Raw genomic sequence first — 25,120 nt, 5'->3', positions numbered from 1 at the left:
TTTTTGAAAGCAAAAGTACCACACAGACAAATAAAGGTACTTTTGTGCTGATCGGCAGAAGAAATATTGATCTAGTTGTAACTAGAAAAATCCATCCATAAAAGAAAATATCTCACTCCCAGCATAGTCGTCAATCAGCTAGTCAATAAAGGGAGTAGGATAATTGTCTTTTGAACATGCACAATTGATGTCACGATAATCAACACAAACCTGAATAGTGCCTTGCTTTTTGGTCACAGGGACAATATTAGATACCAAGTTTGTCAGTGGAATAGGCTAAATAAACCCTGCCTTGAGAAGTTTTTCAACCTTCCCCTTAATGGCAGCGGCCTTTCTCAGGTGCATGAGACCTAAACATTGACGAATTGGTTTCACACCACGATACGTAGGTATCTTGTGTACCACAATATTCGGATCAATACCGAGCATTTCTTCATACGATCAGGCGAACACATTATGAAACTCTTGGAAGAGGTTGGTGTAAAGCTGGATCTCCCGAGGAGAACAAGTCACTCCAATGTGAATATTTTCAACAATCCCTGGTTTAACAGAGATGTCGATGGGCATGGTTTGCGTAATATTTCCCATATTCCCTTCAGAAAAAACCTCATGAGTTAAGATGGGTGTCTAAAGCGGCTGAGAAGGAACATAGGAAGTAAACTTATCCAGATAGGTAGCGATGGCACCATAGCTTGGGAGAAACGAGGAACGATGATGCTTATTGACCCAAGGAGGATCCTCAAAAGACATCGTCTCAAGAATCGCATCATCAGAAGGAAATGTCTCTCGTAACGGATCCAGAGAAGCAATATCTCCAAGCTAGGGGGATTGCACATACGTGTCAAGGGATCTACTCGAAGGAGTAGAGACAGGAGATGAAACCGAAGCTAAAACGATTTCAACATAATTGAGCTCTGCAGGGCTCAACGGCATAACCTCACCCCATGAATCCACTTGATTGAGGGGGGGAATCACCCAGGGATCAGGATTGATAGAGATCATATTAACAAAGGTGACATTAGGAGGTGGAAGTGAAAAAACACCCATAAGGGCAACATCTTTAAAGAGTCTAGCACCCACACTCTCATAGGGAATACTGGTATGCTCCATAAACAGAACATTGCCATTTGAGGAAGAGGAAATGAAGAAAGACAACTGATCTACCATAACAATTTTCCCTTGATGAGGAAAACGGAGTACACGAAATAATGATGAAGCCACAACACGCATAACATACGTCCAACTTCGACCCAACAAAAGGTTGAAAGTCAGATTAGTGTTAACAACTTCGACTTCGACGTCGACTGTCTACCCTTCCAAGGTGATAGGCAAGCGCGGGAGAATACCAAATGGAAGAGAATCTTTTCCATCAAAGGTTTCCAAGGTATTAGGAGATTGACTCAAAGAAGGGGAACCGATGGCTTTCCAACAAGAAACAAACATGATGCAAGTGGAAGCTCCTTCATCAATAACAGTGCGATGAATATTCTTCAAGTTAATAATGACTTGAATGAGAAAAGCGATTTGATGAGCCAAACGCGGTACTTGATTTTCAAGATCGGATGTAATTAACTTGGAATCAGCCATATCAATGCCACTAATAGTGGATAGTAGAGACTTCTGTTGGGGAGGACATCTCTGGAGAACCTCCAAGCGGACATAGCTGAAGGAGCTTGGGCTAGGTCCTTGACAATACTATAGTACTGCGCGACACGAGCATTGGGGTTATAGGAAGATTTCCGGAGAACACCCTTTGTAGGTGGTCCAATGACAAACTCGGTGTTGGGACGTTCAATATGAAGATGGCCAAAATTGGACGAAGGAATGTTAGAAGGTACTTCAGGTTCCTTCCTAGCGGATAGAGCGTAATCTTCTGATTGAGTACTCACATGAATAGGGGTAGTCCCAGCCATAAGAACTTGGGAGCCAAAAGTGGAAGAGGACTGAGGTTGGCCTACCACCATTTGAGTTTGTTGGGAGGGAAAAGGCTCTTTAAGTACAACAGGAGTCCCCGAAGTCCCCTTACACAAACGACTAACCTCAGACCATCTAGGACAGTCTTTAGTGTAGTGATCCTCGTCACAGATAAGAAAAGGATATTTAGGTTTGTGTTTAGAACCATCATCAACAAGAGTCTTAGGAGGTTCTTGCTTTGGTGTATCATCCTTATTTTTACGTTTCCCTTTCTTCTTACCTTTCGAGGTTTTCTATGCCACAATAGACTAAATGGCATTAACATCTGAGGTTTTCCCAGTATTAGATGTAGACTCAGAAGCATTTTCAACAGGAGCAGTGGGTTTTTGCTTCGCAGGAGTTGTGGAAGACTTTTGGGAAGATTGAGCAACAGAACCAATAACACCATCGACAGAAGGTGTCGACGGGGCTTTAGAAGTTCTAGGTCGCGGAGCATCAGGTAAGACATCATAAAGCATGCCAGATTTTGAATAGACCAAATCAAGATACTGAGCACGCACGATGGATTTCTCTTCAGTAACACATGCCCGCATAGCAATATCTCGGGCTATCAGATCGACAAAAGAGGTAGTAAACTAGTCAGTCAGAAGCTGATCAGGGATCCAGAACTTAATCAAATGGTGTCACATTCTCCATTCATGAATATGATCGGAGATGTGGGTAGCCGTGTCCTGTTTCAGAGAAGTAAGGAGATGCGTTCCCATCCACGAGTGAGTTCAATATACCATTTCACAGCAGAACCAATAAGAGTCCTCTAAAAAAGACGGAGATGGATAGAATCATCAAGCCATGAGTTAGATGAACACCAAGGGTGATAAGCCATAACATGCGCTTGGGGACCCTCTCTAGATTTTTCGTCAAATTTAGGACAATCACTGGAAATCTTGGTCGGAACTGGTGGCCAATATGGATTATGAAGTATAGGGTCATTCGTCAGCTTGGACACATCGGGCAGTTCCAAAGTTGCAAGAAAAGGTAATTGAGGATTAAAAGACATCATGGGCCGTTGATAAGGGCCAGTGTTAGGGTTCCAACCAGAGTGTTGTTGGCCCCATGAATTTTGTCCATAAGGGTTATAACTGGGCGGATTAATGCCATAACTTGGTTGTTGACCCGAATTTTGACCGCCAGCAAACCATTGGTTACCAGCTTGATCGACAGGGGCAACATATGGCTGCTAAAAATTCTGATAAGGATTAACCTGAGGTTGCTGATAGTTCTGATATGGAGCACCCTAAGGTTTCCCATGGGGTTGCTGAGGTACTTGGAGACCATATTGCGGCTGAGGTCCAAACTGTGCTTAGGGCCCAGGTTGCATCTGATAAACAGGTTGGGCTTGGAATACAACCTGAATTTGGGGACCAGGTTGAGTTTGGAGTCCAGCCTGAGTCTGGAGATCGGGTTGAGCTTGGGAACCAGCTGGCGTCTAAGTGCCTGGTTGACTAAGAGTTGGATTGACTTGACTAGACTAATGTCCTTGTTGGAACTGGGGCTGACCCAACTGACCAAAGGGTTAGCCTTATTGGAACTGAGGTTGACCTATCTGACTAGAAGGTTGGCCTTGCTAGGCAACAGGTTGGCCTTGCTGGAATTGAGGTTTCCCTGAAAGGAGGTTTCCCTGAATAAACAAAGGAGGAACCTATGGAGACCAAAGGTTGTCCCTAAAAGGGTTGTCCTTGCAATCTCGAAGGTTGTCGTTGAAAAGGTTGCCCTTGCAAACCCAAAGGTTGTCCTTGCGGGTTGTGGTAAGTAGTGTGATTCCAGGAAACCGAAAGCGGAATGTAATTCTCAACTGGGACCCCCAGAGGAAGAGACCCATTGTAATAAATATGAGCTCCACGGTGATCATAGTAGTGTGGAGGGTTATGTGGAATAGACAGTGGTTGAGAACCTAAATGGTTATGAGTCGGATTTTGAAGAGAAAATAGGTACTACTTATCTGAAAATCCCACCAGAATGGAATTTGAAGAGATCGGTACATTACCCGTAGGTTGACCATCTCTAGAAACTAGAGGCGAAGGATCGCTGCCAGCGGGTCCGAAAGATAACCCAGTAACAGTAGTAACTACCGAAGATGCGGTAACCGCACTAATAGAAGGGGCTATAGACGCCACACACACGGTGGGCATTGATGGAACGGATGTAACTGATGTAACCTGTGTCTGAGGTATAGAAGTCAAGGCCGACTGAGTAGACATAAAAGGTCCTAAAGTCAGAATTGTAGTATGAGACCACACAGAGCTCTGATGCAGAGATGTAGAACCAAGTATGTCAGCCAGAGCATGATAGCGAAGTGGCAATGACACATTTGGAGTAGTGTGGAAAGGAAAAGCTTCCAGGGGAAACTAAGCTTCCGCGGTCGACACAAGGCTCTCTTGACTGCTAATGGGACTTGACTCATCCATGTTGAAAGTGGCCATCGGAATCGAAGCACCAAGAGGAGTAGAGGGAGGTCCTCGTCTAAAAATTGCCAAATGTTGGGAGGAGTCTAATTGATATCAAAAGGTTCTTCACCTGGAGCTCGAGAGGTAAGAGGTTGAACACTCGGGACGATAGGAAGAGTACCGGTAACAGATGATACCTCAAAAGAGAAAGGAGAAAGGGGCTCTTTGACACCTAGTAAGGATGACGGATTTGGTGAGTCCGCTAGGATGGCCTAAACTCAAAAGTTCGGGAGAAAAGATATAATCAATAGGGTTGCAAAAACCTTCCAAGATATTATCACGATGTGGCCAAGTTTAACAGGTAAGATGTTATCGCGAACAAAGAAATTTTATGACATCGAAACGAAACATTGCCTTTTCATGTTTAAAGAGTCGAGAAAAAGGACAAAAGATGACTCTAGTCTCCTTCAAAGTTTAATGAGCCTAAAAGGACAAGTGCTCAGATTATCCTTTTACTTTTAAAGAGTCGAAAAGGAATGAAAGTGACTGCTCTGGAATTTTAGGCAAAAGTTGTACTAGACAAATCGTAAAACTGCATATACACCTTGGTAATAAAATGAAAGAGAAATGACCAAGGACTTCTCGTACGGTAGTCAATCTTCTCGAATGCTGTGTTCGGTGCGTTACGATTAGTAAGGCAGTAGACTTGGCTTCCTATGGATAATAGGATGATAACCTAGTGGGGTCTCCCAACATATATGTGACAATACGGGGAGCACAAATCCGTACTAGTATCTATTGAATCACAAAAGTAAGAATCACCCAACCTCAGTGAAAACAATAGCAACTAGGTTTAATGACACTGGAACATGTCTCTAGCCTAGACCTCTAGATATGTGAGCGTTAGGTTCCAATGCATTCATTCAATAAATTTTAACAGTTAATCTTGAATTAAGTCTTGGTTTTAAGGCCCTATCAAATGTATCTTTAACACTCCTAGAATGCAACTAAATGAGAAAAAAGACCATTCTCGTTGGATGAACAACTAGCTAAGGAAGAGTGAGAGGTTCAATGCATAACAGTTGAATGGAACACAAGCAAACCAATCAAAGAAAAAGGAACACTTCTACCATTTACTCAAACTTGCAAGCAATTTGAACAAGACAAAAATGAGAAACACACTTTTTGCTTTTCAATGTCTTAATCTCAAGAGTCTACTAATGCAAAAATCGTCTTTCCAACCTTAATACAAGATGAATGAAATTTTTTATTTTTTAAAATAAGTGATAAGCAACTACATGCAAAAATGAATCAAAGACTCAAAACTAAGGAAATAATCCTTTTTACAAAACTGGAAAATTGTCTCATTGACTGGGAAGCAAAGTGATTTATGCCAAGCGAAGGAAGGAGACTGAACGAACAAGACAAGGAAGTTTGGTGACCAAACACCACATACCAATCAAGAGGATGACAAACAACAAAAAGGAAGAAGCCTCAAACAACGTGAGAGATTATACCAAGCAGAGTCTAAAGATCTCAATGAATGAGTGACCCAAGCAAACCAAGCATTCAAGAAACCCTAAGGTATTTAGGTCACACGGTTCAAGAGGGAGAATTTGAAAAGACTTGAAAACTGGAATCAAAAATATTAACAATCAAAACTTTTGACACAATAAAGTGGATAAAAACAAGCTCAGAGGACAGAACACACTGGTCGATCAACCAAACAAACTTCAAAATTTGAAACTTACAGGAATCGTCGCAAGTAAAACACTAGAAACATGCGCCGACAACAAATTGTCGCACCTCCCTAACTAATCACTTTGTGACATGGTCACGAAAATACATTAGTTATCTGCGCTGAGCCGATTTCAGGACTCGTCGCGACTATTACACGATTTAATCGCACCGTATAGTAAAAAGTGCAACCCAGATGACAACGCAGACACAACTACTTCGCAACCGTCAGAAAATAAACAATGACGACCTCATATCAAAGGCAAAAAATGAAAGTTGGACTAGAGCAAGGCCATATCTATCACTTAGAAGGGTGGGAAGGCTACAAGACTAGTCTAACAAATTCTAGAATAGAGCATGCTACCCAAACAATAAGGAAGACAACAAGCAAACAAAACCAATCAACACAAAAGAAAAAAGATAAGTCCCTAGTATGGTCGCCAACTTGTGACACAGGTAAGTTCCCTCTGTGGATAGAGGCAACCCCTATAGCCCTAGAGTGGGTCTAGTCACCGCAAAGACAATACCAAAGCAAATTTCCTTAAAAAGTTGGTGTTATGAAGGCCTACCTTCAGTTCGACATTCGATGAAGTCCTCGTCATGTTAAACCAGCTCTTGTTCTTCTAGTCACTTATACCTGAAAACAACATGTAGAGAAACACCACAAACACAATAGAAAATGACCAAGCAATCTACTTGAAGAGTCAAGGAACCTCAAGCTATCAATATACAATTTAGCACACGATATAGGAAACAAGCTATTGATTTGTATTAATATAAATCAAAGTAAAACTTACAACCGAGCCTTGACGTCGTAAGACTCTTCGAAGGGTCCTGTTGGCATATCTCCGTAAGAATTTACTTCTGAATCGTCTCCCAAGGGAACATATGACTCTCTCTTTCATCCAAAAGGATTGATACTAGACATTTCTCAAGCCAACTCTACTCAAACATCTCTCAAACCAAAATACATATGAGGCTACATCCACACTCCAATAACTCTCTACCTCTACTCCTCTCTTAGAAACCTGAAGCTATCAAATTACATCTAGCTATCATCCAGTTACATCCAAGCTAGTTGATCTCATTCATGGAGGAGATATTTATAAGAGGAAGAGGTCCCATAAGAGATGGAAGGAAGAGCTTATCTCTTAGGGAGGTTGAACAAAAGGTGGAACAACTATCCCAGAGGAGAGAGGCGAGCTCAACTGACCCAACAACTAGCCCTAGGACCGCCCATGAAGCAATTTCATCTCGAAGTTTCGACGAGTTGTTGAAAAACTTGCCAAATCTGGCTCGTCGCGGGTGCAACATAGGGACATAGTGAAGACTTTTCTAGGGCTAGTGTTAACTTGACCATCTTCGCAGGAGGGATAACTTCTGACCCACAACAACCCCAAAACTTAGGTAAAAAGGGGTATTCTTCAGGGATAATGAATTGAGACATTCTTCCTGAGATTGCAAGGAAGGTAGTGACACATAATCGACAACATGATACAGCACAAATGTCAGTAACATGGACCGGAAGTGTCTAGGAATAGGAAATGCAGGGTCGGTGACAAATTACTGTGTAACATGCCATTTCTCAAGGAGGGTTCATTCTTTATGAAAATGATAGATAACTAGTGACTTTGTTTTGGAAGTATAGACAATAACTTGAATATCTATAAGCAAATGGGTATGGTACACTAGAGTCATCTATAGTTAGATATTGATTATTTTAAGATACCTTTTGAACTCTAAGGCTATACATGTTATTTAAGAAGTTAGGTCAATTTCTTTTTATATAGAATGATAGTACTCAAAGTAAAAAAAAAACGTGTGTGTATATGTGTACGAATTTTAACCACATCCTTTAATTTATGTGGTTACCTTCTAATCCAAGGGATGTAAGGTGAATTAAGCAATGGTTTGGGTCATCAATGCATTATGAAACGTGAGAAATTTTGATCTTGAGTAATATGAAGAAACTTAAAATGTAGAGACAATATCTGATAGGAGATTTGTGCAAAAAGAGAAGAAAAATCATGGCCCCAATGTGGCCCAGACAAGGTTCATGGCAAATTTTGAGAGGGATGTCAACTAGAATTTTAAAAAATGAAAGTAACTTGTCTTCGATAATTGGATTGGAATTAGAGGATAAGAATGACCTTATCACCATCAATTTCCTCCATACCATTGTGAACGAGATATGTCATACCTAGATAATGATGGATTCAGCTTGCATTTCATGCTAGTTGGTCAAAATCCTCCAACTATTCAATAAAACAATTGGAGGAATACAAAGCCAAGAATAATGTTGAATATAATGTTTTGAATATTGGGGATTGAATTTGAAGTTTATCTCATTGTGACAATTTAGTTATTCAAGTTTTCTATGGTGAAGGAATTTATTTGTGGATGCTTGGTACTGACTTGCCATCATTGGAATTTACAAGAAACTTGTTGTGATGATAGCAGGGAGTTGCATCAACATATTTTTTTTTATATATATCAACATTGTCGAGCAATAAGCAGACTCTCTCATCGATCAATTTAATCATAGGAGCTCATGTTTAGATGGACCACTATTTCATAATATCAAATCATGTCCTTTGCTAGTGGAGTTTCTATTCATCCATACTCATGTGATCACATTCAATTAACAATTTTTGGTACATGGTAATGGAATATATAAAATATATGCAGTGAAGCACACCAAATGAACCTCCATATGCCTATCTTATCAAGATAAAATTTTATAGCAAATGCGTTAAGAAATTTACTGCATAACATAAATAATTACTGAGAGGAATAAATATAAAAAATAACCAGCAACAAGCATAAACACATAAACACAAATGTTTATCCAGGAAAACCTCAAATCTGGGGAAAAACCCATCCTAATAAGATCTCATTAGCATTGTCCAAAACCATGGCCAATCCGACCAAGTAAGCCTTCACCGCTCACCTCCAGGTCTTGCATTACAATGATGTCCTTCCAGCCTTTTATAAGCTCCATTACATATAATACCACAGGCAGAATACTATGGGTGCACAATACCATGTGCCTCAAAACCATCACTATTTAACCTGGTCAACTTTGACTCTATCCAGAGTCAAGTTTACCTAACAATTGCCCCCTTAAACTTGACTTGGGGTTCCTTGACTAACTCCAGCCAAACTTGCTAAGTGAGACGATGCCGCTCAGTCTAGCTCTTACCCCCCTCAAAGTTTTTACCTGGGGTATTGTTAACCCGTCATCCTCCCTATCACCTAGGTCTAACCCAGACTTTATTGGTGATCACCGAGGGGTACACATGCCTTACCAGGTCTTACAGTAGTATGCCCATTTACATGCAATAATCTTGATTTCATTAATTTTTTTTTTGTTTATTGCTACTACGATTCTAATCCATCCTCTCTCAATTTGATTTGCTCAAAAACTTCTATCAAACCGCTCCAACTGTGAGCCCGACGAGAACCTTGTAGATTCCAGCACCGGTGGCCTCACATAGTAGAAAACGAATAATTTTCGAAGCCACATGAACAATTTTCTTCTACTGACCTGCATGCAGCCCACTCCTACTCCATCTTTCAACACAACATAGAACACACAGGGAATATCCCTTATCGATTCCCTATGAAAAAAGCTCCGAACAAAATCAGCCTTGAATTTTAATATTACCAAAGGTATTTCTCAACCTTCTTTAAATAGCCACATGAATCCCAAACAATTCGTCAGCATGTTCCAAACCGGTAAATATCGCAAATTCTCCTCGAGGTTCTTCTGCGTAGGATTGTTCCACCATTATTTTCCATACCCAGATGTGTAAAAAAGGCTGCATTGATCTCATCAGGCACTATAAACCCCTGGCATCAAAGAATCCCTTTGCAGCCAATATCTGGCTCTGATACCAGTTGTTAAGAAATTTACTGCATAAATAATTACTGAGAGGAATAAATATAAAAAATAACCAGCAACAATCATAAACACATAAATACAAATGTTTATCTAGGAAAACCTCAAATCCGGGGAAAAACCCATCCTAATAAGATCTCATTAGCATTGGCCAAAACCCTGGCCAATCCAACCAAGTAAGCCTTCACCGCTCACCTCCAGGTCTTGCATTACAATGAAGTCCTTCTAGCCTTTTATAAGCTCCATTACATATAATACCACAGGCAGAATACTATGGGTGCACAATACCATGTGCCCCAAAACCATCACTGTTTAACCTGGTCAACTTTGACTCTATCCTGAGTCAAGTTTACCTAACAAAATGCATATGCTCTCTTATGCTGGTGGATAAGAATGAAGCACTAATCTTAGTGTAGAAGAAAACTAACATTTGATAGGGCATTTAGTTACCTCAAATTGTGTTGGCTAACCATGCATCTACATACATTTCTCAACTTTGTGACTTACCACATTAGAAACAATGAAGAGGGGGAGGCTTGCCATGGTAGGATTTGATATCGACATATCATATATTATCAACTAGCTCATGGCCATGTCATTCTCAGTTGAACAAGTATGCAATGTACAAGAATATACTCTGGGAAGTCAAGAGAGTGCTTGAAATGCACTATGTTGAGCAACATAAGGCATAACATGATGAAAATATCATGGTGTTTATGAATTGTTAAGCACCACTTTGTATATACAAGAATATCGACAGACGATCCACCTTAGTTGTCTATAGAACGTCATTGCTATGTTATCACAATCGACCAAAGACCACTCCATTCTTTAATTATTATATACTTTTTTCATTACATTTTGCATAAAAGCCCTTAAATAGCAATTTTAGTGGATTTGATGGTGAATTTAAGCAAATATTGGATTATGAAATTTGGCAATAACAAATTATTGACTTATTATCGTAGTCAATTTTTTATAATTGATGAGTAAAAGCTCAATTTTTTGACCATATTTGATAGCGAAATTGCTCTAGGAATTATTAGAGAGACATGTCTCATGCAAAATAATCCATTAACTCCAAGAGGCTAGATCCCTATAAAGACAAGTATATTTCAATGATGGGTAAGAGAATTTAAGGGAACCATATCCTTTGCTCCAACCAAAAAGTGTTATTGTTATTTAGGAAAAAGGAAGAAAAAACTTAGTCTGTCATTTTAAATTTCAAATTGTATGGATTGTCACAACTAATACAAATTAACATGTACGAAAATAAGTAAGTATGTCACAAAGTGTCTAATATTTATCAAAAATAAAAATTGAGAGAGTAAATTAATTCTTTGTGTTGGATATAAAAATTGAGAAAGTAAATAAGTTTTACCCAAATATAAAATTTTAAAAAGTAAATAAATCTTAACCAAATATAAAATTTGAAATGGTAGATCAACTTGTTATCTCAGATGTAGAATTTGAGAAAAGTAAATAAGTTTAGGTTGAATATATCAACTAAGAAATTCAATGAGAAATTATAAGAACATAAGTATTATAAGAGTTATCACATCAATAAGTAATTATTTTCATAAAACTCCCATGGCAAGTGAACATTGATGATATCACACGTGCATGAGAACATAGCATGATGCCAACCACTCCATTTATTAAATTACCACCACACTTGGTGTTAGACATGTCATCGGATGCATGCACAGATGCTATGATATTTCTCCACAATTGGTTTGCTTCATGGCAAAGGTCATGTTATTTCCTCCTGCATCTATGCATAATTGCACTTTGGCAACTCCTGGCGACCCTTCAAAAATGACGATGGCACTAGGAAATGGGTTGGATGGTCACATTCTTAATCACTCCTTGGTATGTGAATTCACTTCATCTCGACATATTTGTTCCTTCTTTTTCATGTTTTCATTTATCTCTCTGATTCATACTCTTTGGGGATTTGAGCATTCTCTAGTTTCTCAGTTTGAGATTCCTCTCCTCTTTAGTTTTATATGTGTTTGGTTCAATAGTGCTCTATTTTGTGGGTGAAGTTTTATGTGTCTTGTTGCCACCAATTATCTTTCATTTTTACTAAAATTGCCTCTCTTTTTTCTCAGCTCAAAGCCTCTTTTGTTCTACCCTAAACTCCCCTAAATCGCGTCCTCTGTTTTTTATTTTCCTTTACAATAATCGGGGTCGCTACTCCTTTCTCTCTATCTAGGTTATTGTTTCTTATTTTCCCTATTATCCTAGTTATGGTCTCTAATTGAGGACTCTCCAACACTACCCCTTACCCATGTGTACCCTGGCCTTTAATTATGGGTCTCTTTCTCTTATTCTTCAAACCCCCCTTTCAAAAAAGTCAAAAGCCTCATCATCCTTTGGTTGTAGAGGGCGTCAGAGCTCCAGGCAATCACCTAGTTCAAGTGAAGGTTAAAAAGGCTTTTTGGGATAACAATACCCCCTCAATTCATAGGGAAATACATAATGTGGATCAAGAAGCTCAAGTAGAAAGGTGATTCCTATCCAATGCAAAAGTAGAGCAGTGTATGGGACACGAGGTCCTTGATACAGGGAACACCTGCACTAGGAAAACCATATATCCTCAAATTATAGACTTATATTGGAAAATCAAATCAAAAAAATTATGGGAAATTTTTTAGTTGAAAGATCAAAAACACAACAAGAAATCCTTCTCGACATTGTTAGCACTCTGTAATTTTCCTAGGCTAAGGAAGAAAACTACAAAGGTAACCACAAACCAATTTTAAAGCTGGGATCTAGCCCTTCCAGCTTCAGAGAAGGTTCTCTCTGTATGATTTAAATTTTTCTTTCAAGATTTTAGGCTAGGTATCAAAGTTTGAGGTGGGTTTTTCAAAATTTTGGTTGAAAGATTTTGGAAAAGTCCATGGGGCATGGAGTTATACACTTTTGGGTAATCAATTACAAATGGACAGAGTAGCTGTAACAGGGCAGGGTAGGACAACTCTTGGATCTTAAGGTATTTATGGTGTGGTTGGGATGAAAAAGTAGAGGATCAATTAAATATAAAGCATATTTAAATGAAATTTATATTTAATCTCATGAGGAAAACATTAAGATTGTTTAAAATAAGCTAGATCAAAGTAAACTTAAGTAAATTCAACTCTTAATCTTATTGCAACAATCAGGAGAGAAACTAAGAAAAAGGAACAATTTAACATGAGAGAAACATCACCATTTGTTTGACATAAGAATCCCGGAACAAAACTGCCTCTGTATTTCTGAAAATTGATTACTTTGAGTACAATCCATAACCTACATTAAGGTAGAGCTCTTTTCTTCATACATAATCCAACCCTTTCTAAGTCTTATTACAAAATATTTATAGACTTCCTATTGAACTAACTTCGGATTCCAAAAAGGAATTGATTACAAAATAATATCTAACAAAGATATAGATATTTCTGAAACATAACTAAACAAGGCCGCATAGCCAGCGTTTCCTGCCACATAGTTTAATTATTGAATTTTGAAAGCTATGAACCAACTCTTATATTTATATTTGAAGAAGGGCTACAAAATATGGTAGCTCAATTGGTGATTATCTTTTCTATGTAAACTATAAAATTCAAAGCCTTGCGGGTCATTCCAAAAAGAAAATCAACATTCTTAATTCATAAAATTCATATGTCATTACTTAGACACACCAATTAAGCAAAAAAGTTTTGGATTCTTTATATTGAAATTTTTCTCTCTCTATATGTATGAATTAATAATACATAGTATAATGGTTAGAATAATGTTTTGAACAATATTTTAATTTTTGAATCAAGAATATAATTGTTTTTGAAAAAAACAATTTAATTAGTACAATAAATATTTTTATTTATAATATTTTTATAAACAAGAATGTGGAAATATTTTCTTATTCATTAAAAATTAAAAAGATATTTTTGTTCATTCAAAATAAAAATAAAAATAAAATATAGAATAGAAACCTTATTTAACAAACAAAATAAAATATAATATAATAAATTCAGATGTTCTATGCTTTATATGTATCTAAATTGTTTAAGTTGTTTAATGGCAAATTGTTAACTGCCAGAAAATAAATTTGCTAATGGGCGAGAGAGTGCACATGGAGAGGCAACGATAATATAGCTAGTTAGAGCCAAAAATATGTTAGTAAAAAATTGAGAGGAAAAAACCAAGATACAAAATTGTTGGCAAAGAGCTCTCCAGTTGAGCCACACTGTCAAAATCAAGCTAGGTTAGTGGTGGTAAACTGGTGAACTTCAACTAGTTTACTCCCCTATGACACCTAAAAAGTGGATGAGTAGTGAAAGTATTGTTAGTGGAATATACTTTTTTTATTGAATTTTATAGGAGGATTTTTATTAAGTTTGAAATTATTTTTTTGGTAATTTTTTTTGTATTTTTTTGTTTAAATTTAATTTAATTTAATGATTTTAAGTTTATTTTAAAAATTTAATGATTTTAAGTGAAATTGTGATTTTTAGTCATTTAAAATGTATTTTTGATTATATAAATAAATTCAACCTTCTAAAAAAATCTTTAAAATATTTCAATTGTGTAATAATGAATAATTGTTTAATTATTTCATTATAATTCAATGATCTAATTTTTAATAAGATCTCAAATATTTTATGTTTTAAATTGTATTATTAAATGTAGAAAAATGTCTTAAATATTCTATGTTTTAAATTGCATTATTATAGGCAGAAAAATGTCATTGAAAATACATGAAATATTTAGACTATGTTGCATCAACAACCCAAAACTATGATTTTTATTATTTTTGAAAAAATATAATTTTAAGCTTTTGTATCTTTATAATAAAAAATTTCATTTTTAAATTTAAAAACATAATTTAAAGAATACAATATTAAGATTTTATAAAGAAATAATTTTTAATTAAAAAATAAAATAATTTTAAATTATTAAATTTACAAAAGTATCTTGCATTTTTGAAAGAATTAAATCTATTTTATATTAAAAATACTATTTAAAGAATAGAAAATTACAATTACAAATTCTACGCCCAACAAAATAAAAATCATTACTTGAAATGTTTAGATTCGGCGCCACTGAATTTGGTGGGTGAACTTATCTTGCGACAATCGTTTATTTAGTCAAAGTGCCAATTTTGGAGGTACTCGCTGCCATTTAATTATGTACGACGTACCATAATGCATGATAACATGATAATGTGATGGGTTGGTGTAGAGTAATGGCTTGGAGTAGAGAAATAAACAGTACAGCCACGTATGAAAAACAAACAAGACTTGTCGTGTGCAATCACTGAGGTGCATTGAAGATTTGATGTACAACAGTGGCAACAACATGATTCGGCGGCAGCACATGATTACCAAATAAGACCTGAGCTATCTTGACCAATCATAATTCAAAAAATTTAAATTTAATGTAATTTTTTTTTTATAAAGTTCACATTACAAATATACATTTGATTTTTGGTCAAAGGATAAATATTTAACGTTCAACGCATTTGCGAATGCGTTATATCCTGCCGCGGCAAGAACAATAATAGGAATTCTGGACAAATTCGGTTGTTTTGTTGAATATTTGAAGGAAATTTGTTGTTGATTGTGGCTATACTTCTAGAAAAAAAAATCTGAACAATAAACTAAAGATAAAAACAATCATTGGAAAAGTGCAAGAAATTTGGAACTACTGGAAAATCTTTAGCCTTCAATTATGGAAATTTGTTCATTTATGTTGATCCTCTTTCTTAGAATTTGGAGTGGTTGAAGTTGTTTTCACAAAACTTGTTAGCTTCCCTTTCAAACTTGATTAACTCTCTGTACTATCTTATCAGAGAAATTCCAAATCATTGCTTCATAGTGGTGCTATGTTCCGATACTCCTCAATCTCTTGGTGCTTATCTCATTTGGCATTTGATTTATCATATGGTTGGGCCAGTGACCATCAGCTTAATGCCATATCGGAGCCCCCTTTGTATCATAACTTCTGTGAAGTTCTGATTTCATCTTGGCTCCTTTTGCTTAGCCCTCCCCACATTTATCATCATAGGACCGAGAGTTGTGACCTACCACCTAGCCTTGATGTGCTAAGCCTTTAGGCTCTTGTCAGGGACCATTCTTCCTTTGTTACCACTTTGCGCCCTTAGTTTTTTGAACTCTCATGACCATGTGCCAGCCCAATATTGAAAGTCCCCTTTATCGAAACTTTTCCAAACTCCAACTGTTCTAAAGTTCTGACGTCTTCAACCTATGATATGCCGTCCTCCAATATGATGTCATCACTCCACATGGTCACTGCTTAGAGGTGACACATGTCACCCAGTTCTGGCCATTAGACTACTCAATAAGTTTGAATATGCCTTTCACGTGTACTATCACACTGCCATGTCATGTTGACACCATATGCCACTATAGATTATCAGAGCCAATCATATGCTATCATGTGTCTTATCAAAGCCAATAATATGCTGTCATGTGTCTTATCAGAGTCAATCATACGCTGCCATGTGTCTTATCAGAGCCAATCATATGTTGTCATGTGTCCTACTAAAGGAGAGAGAAAAGGGTCCATCAACTTTTGGTTTTGCAATGAAATCCTTCGTTAATCTTTATCGACATTCCTTGACACTTTTAATACTATCGACACTTTATCAATATCATAACTTTTTAAAGGTTCCTCACTTTAAGAAGTTTTGATGCTCTGATACCCGATATGTCGATGCTCCGATGTGTCGATCTCCAATATTCTCATATCGCGATATGTCGATACACTAACCTCCGATATTCTGATGTGCTGATATGTTGGACCTTCGACATTCTCATCTTCGATATTCTGATATCGTGATGCACCGATATGCTAATCTCCGATATTCTGATAAGATGATATGTTGGATCTCTGACATTCTGATCTTCAATATGTCGATAGTCCTTCCTTCCTAAGGCTTTAAATCCTTGAACTTCAATAGACCATATATTGTGATCCAGGAGTCCATTTTGGACTTCCACATATCGTTAGAAATCTTGTTCATAGAACTTTCCAATGGAGAGATTCTGATATAGGCTTTGAGTCCTTCTGTTGCTTGGAAGATGACTACAAACTTCTATTCTCATTGACTCTTTGGCTAGCTGAAATCACACCCACCATGATGTTCCTCTACATGAAGCCTGCAACTACCATAGCAATCCTTATGAGCCATGCATTTGTTACAGCACACATTCTTGCCAATCTGGTTGACATCAGTGCCAACATTCATGCACAATACTAGCACAACCACCATCAATTATTCAACACTCACTCATGACACCTCAATGATGACCCCATAGAGACCATACAATTCAAATCAAGACTAATGGACCTCTTTTGACACATATATTTTCAATGACTTGACCAATTTGAGACCTTTGTACAAAGATAATTTAGACTTTAATACCTGGTGAATTTATATGCTAAAATTTACCAGCAGATTCCAAAAATAAATAACTGGACAAACAGACTTTGATTACTTATATTATAGGACCCTAACTGACATCAATGACATGCAACTCCAATTAAAGAAGTCGAAATCCAAAGTCGCTTTGATGGCAAATAAATCAGTTGATTTGGATCTCTCTAGTTCTGAATAGAACACAAAAGCTCCTGAAACTATACAGGTGGACTCTAGTTCTAGCTAAATGTTTAGATTATCATTTTTTGTTAATATTTCATAAGGCCCATATAATACCTCACATGATAGCTATAAGTTCAAGTTTTACAATTCATCTCTAGCCTTTACTAGATTGTTGAAATTGTGGTATTGTGTTACCAATTTTGGACTAATTTTATGGCCTAAAGCCACTTATCTGCGCTACTAGTTTGGTTTCTGTTGGTTCTCCAAAATGTCAACTTTTTCATCATCTTTTCATTCACTTTTAACCATATTCCACTATATTATAGCCTTACACTAAGGCCATTTTCATGAACATATATGGCTTTATCATTATTATTTTCCAAAGCATTATTTTAGTATTTTGAGTGAATTTATGGTTAAATATTAGAAAAACATGTAGTCACTTATATATAAAAGTTAGATGAGTTTTGCAGTGTGTGTAGGCATATTTGAATATTCTAACAAAATCATATTTGGAGTCTAAGTGTCAAATTAGAATTTCATCTTCAAACTCTTGAAGATTTGATGAATATTTGAGATAATCATTCAAGCACATTTGATGGAGAAAAATCATGAAAGTTTTGATAAAATTTATTATCAAATCTTTTAGAGATTTGTGAGAGGATATGTAGAGATGTTACTTGCTAGATGTTAACACATGGTTGTAACCACATGAGATATTTGTGGATCTAGGAGAGATTTGTGGATCTACATTTATTAATTAGTTATCTTAGTTTTTGTATAAATAGTAGTGTCTTCTCCATTCAAAATGAGGAACTCTTGGAGCATAATTCCAAATTATGATAGAGTAAAATAAATTTGATAAGTTTTGTGTTATTTATTTTAGAGTTTTATATTCTTATTTTGTTGTAAGATATAGTTTTATAATCCATGTAGTTTCATAATATATGTTGTCTATATTAATTTTCTTATGTTTTAATTTAGTTTCTTTTGCATATCAACAATATCACTTTATTTAATGTTGCAATTGTGAGCTTTTAACACTTGATAAAAAATGGTGATTTAGATTAACAACAGTTTTTGAGCAGCCAACTTTTGACGCAACTTCTTGCCAAACTAAGACAAATTCTAAAAAACTAAAACATGGGTTTTGTGCAGAATGAGCCAATTTAGTTGCATTCAGGTGATTTCTTCAAAACAATGCATGATTTTGGAGATATTCGAGGATCTTTAAAAAGTAATTTTCATTTTTTTGTGTTGCAACTAGCAAATATATACAAAAAAAAAATGAAAAAATAAAAATTGAACTGTCCATCAAATTAAGAAAGATATCACTCATTTTGAACCTAAATCAATCTAATTTTTGAAGTCATCACAATTCTCTAATCTTTTTAATTAAGAAATCATTTACATTTCAATTATCACTTAGGATTTGAACCTAAATCAATCTAATTTTTGAAGTCATAACAATTCTCTAATCCTTTTAATTAAGAAATCATTTACATTTCAATTATCACTCAGGATTTGATTTATTTATTTGTTTTAGATGCTTTATCTTTAAGTTTCTAATTGTCACTTCATTCTTTTCCATATTACAATCAAACACTTGAGAAATATAAAAATACAACAAAACAAAACAAAACAAAACAAAACAAAAACAAAAAACAAAAACAAAAACAAAAATTCTAAAACATTCTCATTTGTGATTAGAGCTGCTTTCTTTCATAGAAATAGATTTCAATTGTTTTCTAAATTAAATTTACAAACTTTCATGGATTGAATTTACTCACTTTTATAGATTAGAGATTTTCATGCTTTCATAGATTAAGTTTACATGTTTTAATAGATTAATTTTTCAATGCTTTCCTAGATTAATTCTTCAATGTTTTTCTAGGTTAATATTTCATTTCATGTCATTTAATTTGTTTTTATGGAGTAGAAATTTCTTTCATTTCAATTAATTTCTTTTAGAATTGAAAGCTAAACTCCTAGCATATACAGTGTCATATACTTCACAAGTTTACGATCTCGGATTGACAATGTAATGTAAAGTAATTTAAAGCGCAATTAAATTACCCAATAGTTTCCCTAGTGGTATATCAATATACACAAGTTAATGATGTTGTACTTTTGTCAAAAATTAATACAAATTTTTACCTAGAAAAAGTATTTGTTTTCATAAAAATATTGAAATAAAATAAATAGAATTAGTTATATCAACATAAAATAAATAAATAAAAGGAGAGAAATTATGACAACATGTTTTAGTAATAGGAGATCAACAATGTCATGTGAGAGATTTTATATGGCATTTAAAAAAATCCATACTAACATACCCACTTGAAGGGTGAATGATAATGCCAAAGTAATTGAAGGAAGACTTCCATAGTAATGTTGCTACATGAAATCATAAAAATATTGAAATTAAAATGACATTATTTGAAATTGGTCCACTATTTTGATGATGATCTCCTATTGTTAAAAAGTTTATACACTTTGAAAAGAGAGAGTGTAAATATTCATAGGCTCAATAACCCAATATGTATTTCCCCTAAATGGGGAAAGGAGAGTACCCAAAATGTGAAAAATAATAATAACAAAAGTGTTCAGACAAATACTTTCCATGAGCCTTTGTTCCTTTCATTTGAACATGAATAAATAAAAATGATACAAAAAGGCCTTACCTACCTCTTCACCTTCAATTCCATGTCCTAGAACTAAGGTGGAGGAGATATGAGAATTTGGAAGAATTCACTTACCTTTGGATGGTTTCTTTCTAAGGAGCACTATTAGGTTGATTACAACTCTAGGGTATCTCGTTGAAGTTAAGAGTAGATCAAACATTATCTTAAAGAAAATATCTTCTTTTGACTTGTGAATTTGTTAGCCAAAATGGATGTAGGTAACATGTAATTAGAGAAATCCCCTTTACAGACAATGCAAAATCTTCAGTACTGGAAAAATAAAGATATCCTAAACATGAATAATAAAATACATGGCTACTTGATATAATTAATTATAAGTGGCTTACTATTTTGGTTATATAATATCATTGATTTGGTTGGATTAGCAATATTCTTGGCCATAACAATCAAGGTGGGCTTTGTCTACAAAAATACCATTTCAAACCAACCAATGTCCTAACTCCATATGACACGTGTATACATGTGAAATGATAGGTTTGGAAAGGAAACATTGGTAGACACTAGTTGGGTGTTGTTATTTCTTTATTCAAGTGTAGGTTGTTGCCATAAATTTGGCAATTCTATAGTGTGTATAGGAGAGATTTTAGATGCAATCACTTGTTTAATTACTTTAAAGTTGAAGGGACATGGGAAGACTTAAAACTTTGGTTGAGATTGAAGTTATAAAGGCAACAAATTTTTGGACAATATCAAAAATGCCTCTTCCAGACTGATTGAAAGTCACAAACTAGTAAGTAATGAAGTTACAAGTTTTAATTTTGATTGTTTCCCATTATCGCAAAAATTCACATTAAAACTCATCAAATGCTTAGGTTGTAATAGAAACTTGGAATTATAGATTTGTTGCAATGTTTGTGAGGTCTAAGAGAATGGAGATGAAGAGAATATTTCATATGAGCATTGGCCTTAGAGACTCCAACCATGCTCAAATTTCCACTATCTTACATGTTTTGTATTTTAATTAAATAATTATTTCCGTTAATCATGCATCCATACGATTTGAAATATTTTCATATTATCTCCCAATTGATCGCAATACAAATTTTCCAATGTTACACAAGAGAGCATTAGAATTGGTAGAGTCTATGCTGAAGGAAAGGATTTTATCAAAATGACAGAATGCAAAACATTTTACATTGCAAAGTTGGGTGACCAAATAGTAACCATTGAATATGACAAATCAACAACACATGCCTTTGAGAGTTGAGTAGTGAAAGCATATCTAATACAAACATGAAAATTTGTTGCCCGACGAATGTTGGAATGTTGAATACCTATTTATTTTACATAGTAGGTAGATTTTTTACTTTGTATACATGGTAGCATATTTCCTAAACCATAAATATTGAACTTATTGGTAAGATGTTTATTAATGAAGACAATATATTGAATTGACTTCAATTACAAGTTCATATTGCTTGGAATGGTAGGCATGTCTACACATATAACAATGTTATGGATGATGCCCATATGATCCATCTCAAACAAGACTTAGTAGCTTTGTAGGAGCTTGAGTATAAGAGATTATTCATAGAGGATCCATGTCTGTAGCTCTCTTGGCTCATAATGTTGTATACTTGAAAGGAGTAAATTGGGTTAGGAGGTTGTGCTTCTCACATGGAAGCTACATTTAAGAATTGATTGAAGCAAGTATATAATGCCATGATAAGGTATCATTTTTGTAGAATGTCATGTTCAATGTTTTTTAAAGCATTACCCTTAAATTTGTTTTTTAATACATAGTCTATCACAATTTTTTGTGCTTTTAGTTTTCTATTGCCATCAATTGAGGCCTTCATCCTTGTAGCTACAAAATTTGATGATGGGGGAACCTTTAAATGCCAAAATACCCCAAAATAATTTATGTGATGAGATTGAGGTTACAAAGAAACCATTGGACATGGCCATGACATCTACAATGTAAATGGTATGCATTCTCTTGGTGTAGTGTTAAAGAGACCATGGTGGCATCAACAATGATTGCATCCCACTTCATTTAGCATATGAGTGCATATATCAACTAAACATAAAATATCCCATTTGGTCTTTGTCAAGGTTACTAAAGATAGATAATATAGAATCTAAAAATATGGGACCTTTAACTCCATACATGATAATTGGTTACTAAACTTGGATTGTCTCATATGAACATGAAACTTGCATGTATACACTTAGTATCCATTTACAACACTTACAGCAAAATATTATTGACAAGAAGTTTAGAATTTATATGATATCTTAGTATGATATGTTGTACTTTGGCATCGGATGGTTAACCACATAAAACAAGTTGCATGTAAGTCAAATCATAATTTGTGTTTCAACTAGTGGTTGTGGTGTAGGAAACATAACATGTAAATCATAGGGTTATGAGGACCCACCCTACAACTACCATTTTATTGAATTTAACAACACATACTCTCTTTCTCAAGTTTATATTAGGAAATAAGACCAACCTATTACAAGATACTAATGGAGGCCCAACATACACCCCAAACTCATGTTTTTTCTTTTCTTTTCTTCGCTTATCCTCTCCAAGTTTGAGTAGATGTTTGAAGAGGTTTTTATGTGATAATTATTTTCACTTGTCTATTGCATAAAGAAAAATTCAAGTTAATATAAATAAATAAATCTCTAGAGTCAGTCCATGTTTGCAATTTTATGGCCTTGTCCATAATGTAAATCCACATTCAAGTTCAAAATATTCAAGGAAAATGTCCATGTGCCAATTAAAGTTTAGTTTTGTGATATGATTGCATATTTGTCTTCTACATGGGGAAGGAGATGAATGTATTTTTTCCTAGAGTAGAGCGGCACACCCCTCTGTGTGTCCATCCAAAGGTTTATCTACTCACTACCTTTATTGTCTAATCAATGACATGGATTGCTTACCACTAAAAATTTCCACTTGATAAAAGACGAGCTATAAATTTCCTTTATCACACCTTGTAACTATATGCAAATATTGTATACATATATTTAAGGGAGATGAGAAAAATTATGAATATGCCATATGAGCAACTCAAGCATTGGTTGGTGATTGGCTACCAAAGGTGACCAATTAAGCACTTTCTATATTCCAAATAAACAATATATTTCATATATTCTTCGATGATCATATTACAAAAGAGAATTACAAACACACAAACACATGCAAATGAAAGGGTTATACAAACAAACAATAAAAGACTATATGACTAATAAACAATTAATTAATTAATTTTATACTCATTACAAGTCATTCCTTCCTAAAATATTTTGACCACGAAGCATGTCTACACTTAGTATCCATTTACAACACTTATAGCAAAAGATTATTGACAAGAAGTTTAGAATTTATACAATATCTTAGTATGCTATGTTGTACTTTGGCATCGGATGGTTAACCACATAAAACAAGTTGCATGTAAGTCAAATCATAAGTTGTGTTTCAACTAGTGGTTGTGGTGTAGGAAACATAACATGTAAATCATAGGGTTATGAGGACCCACCCTACAACTACCATTTTATTGAATTTAACAACACATACTCTCTTTCTCATGTTTAGATTAGGAAATAAGACCAACCTATTACAAGATACTAATGGAGGCCCAACATGCACCCCAACCTCATGTTTTTTCTTTTCCTTTCTTCGCTTATCCTCTCCATGTTTGAGTAGATGTTTGAAGAGGTTTTTATGTGATAATTATTTGCACTTTTCTATTGCATAAAGCAAAATTCAAGTTAAATATAAATAAATAAATCTCTAGAGTTAGTCCATGTTTTCAATTTTATGGCCTTGTCCATAATGTAAATCCACATTCAAGTTCAAAATATTCAAGGACAATGTCCATGTGCCAATTAAAGTTTAATTTTGTGATATGATTGCATATTTGTCTTCTACATGGAGAAGGAGATGAATGTATTGTTTCCTAGAGTAGAGCGGCACACCCTCTATGTGTCCATCCAAAGGTTTATCTACTCACTACCTTTATTGTCGAATCAATGACATGGAGTGCTTGCCACTAAAAATTTCCACTTGATAAAAGACTAGTTATAAATTTCCTTTATCACACCTTGTAACTATATGCAAATATTGTATACATATATTTAAGGTAGATGAGAAAAATTATGAGTATGCCATATGAGCAACTCAAGCATTGGTTGGTGATTGGCTACCAAAGGTGACCAATTAACCACTTTCTATATTCCAAATAAACAGTATATTTCATATATTCTTCGATGATCATATTACAAAAGAGAGTTACAATATCTATATATATATATATATATACAAACACACAAACACACAAACACGTGAATGAAAGGGTTATACAAACAAACAATAAAAGACGATATGACTAATAAACAATTTATTATTTAATTGTATACTCATTACAAGTCATTCCTTCCTAAAAGGTTTTGACCACGAAGCATGTCTACACTTATTATCCATTTACAACACTTATAGCAAAAGATTATTGACAAGAAGTTTATAATTTATATGATATCTTAGTATGATATGTTGTACTTTGGCATCGGATGGTTAAACACATAAAACAAGTTGCATGTAAGTCAAATAATAAGTTGTGTTTCAACTAGTGGTTGTGGTGTAGGAAACATAACATGTAAAGCATAGGGTTATGATGACCCAACCTACAACTACCATTTTATTGTATTTAACAACACATACTCTCTTTCTCAAGTTTAGATTAGGAAATGAGACCAACCTATTACAAGATACTAATGGAGGCCCCACATGCACCCCAACCTCATGCCTTTTTTTTTCTTTTCTTCGCTATTCCTCTCCATGTTTGAGTAGATGTTTGAA

Source organism: Pinus tabuliformis, chromosome 6 (assembly GCF_031772625.1).
Source record: "Pinus tabuliformis cultivar Carrire ecotype Pingquan chromosome 6, CPIR1, whole genome shotgun sequence".
NCBI lineage: Eukaryota > Viridiplantae > Streptophyta > Pinopsida > Pinales > Pinaceae > Pinus > Pinus tabuliformis.
The sequence above is the reverse complement of the archived record's forward strand: the minus strand, read 5'-3'. Positions refer to the sequence as shown.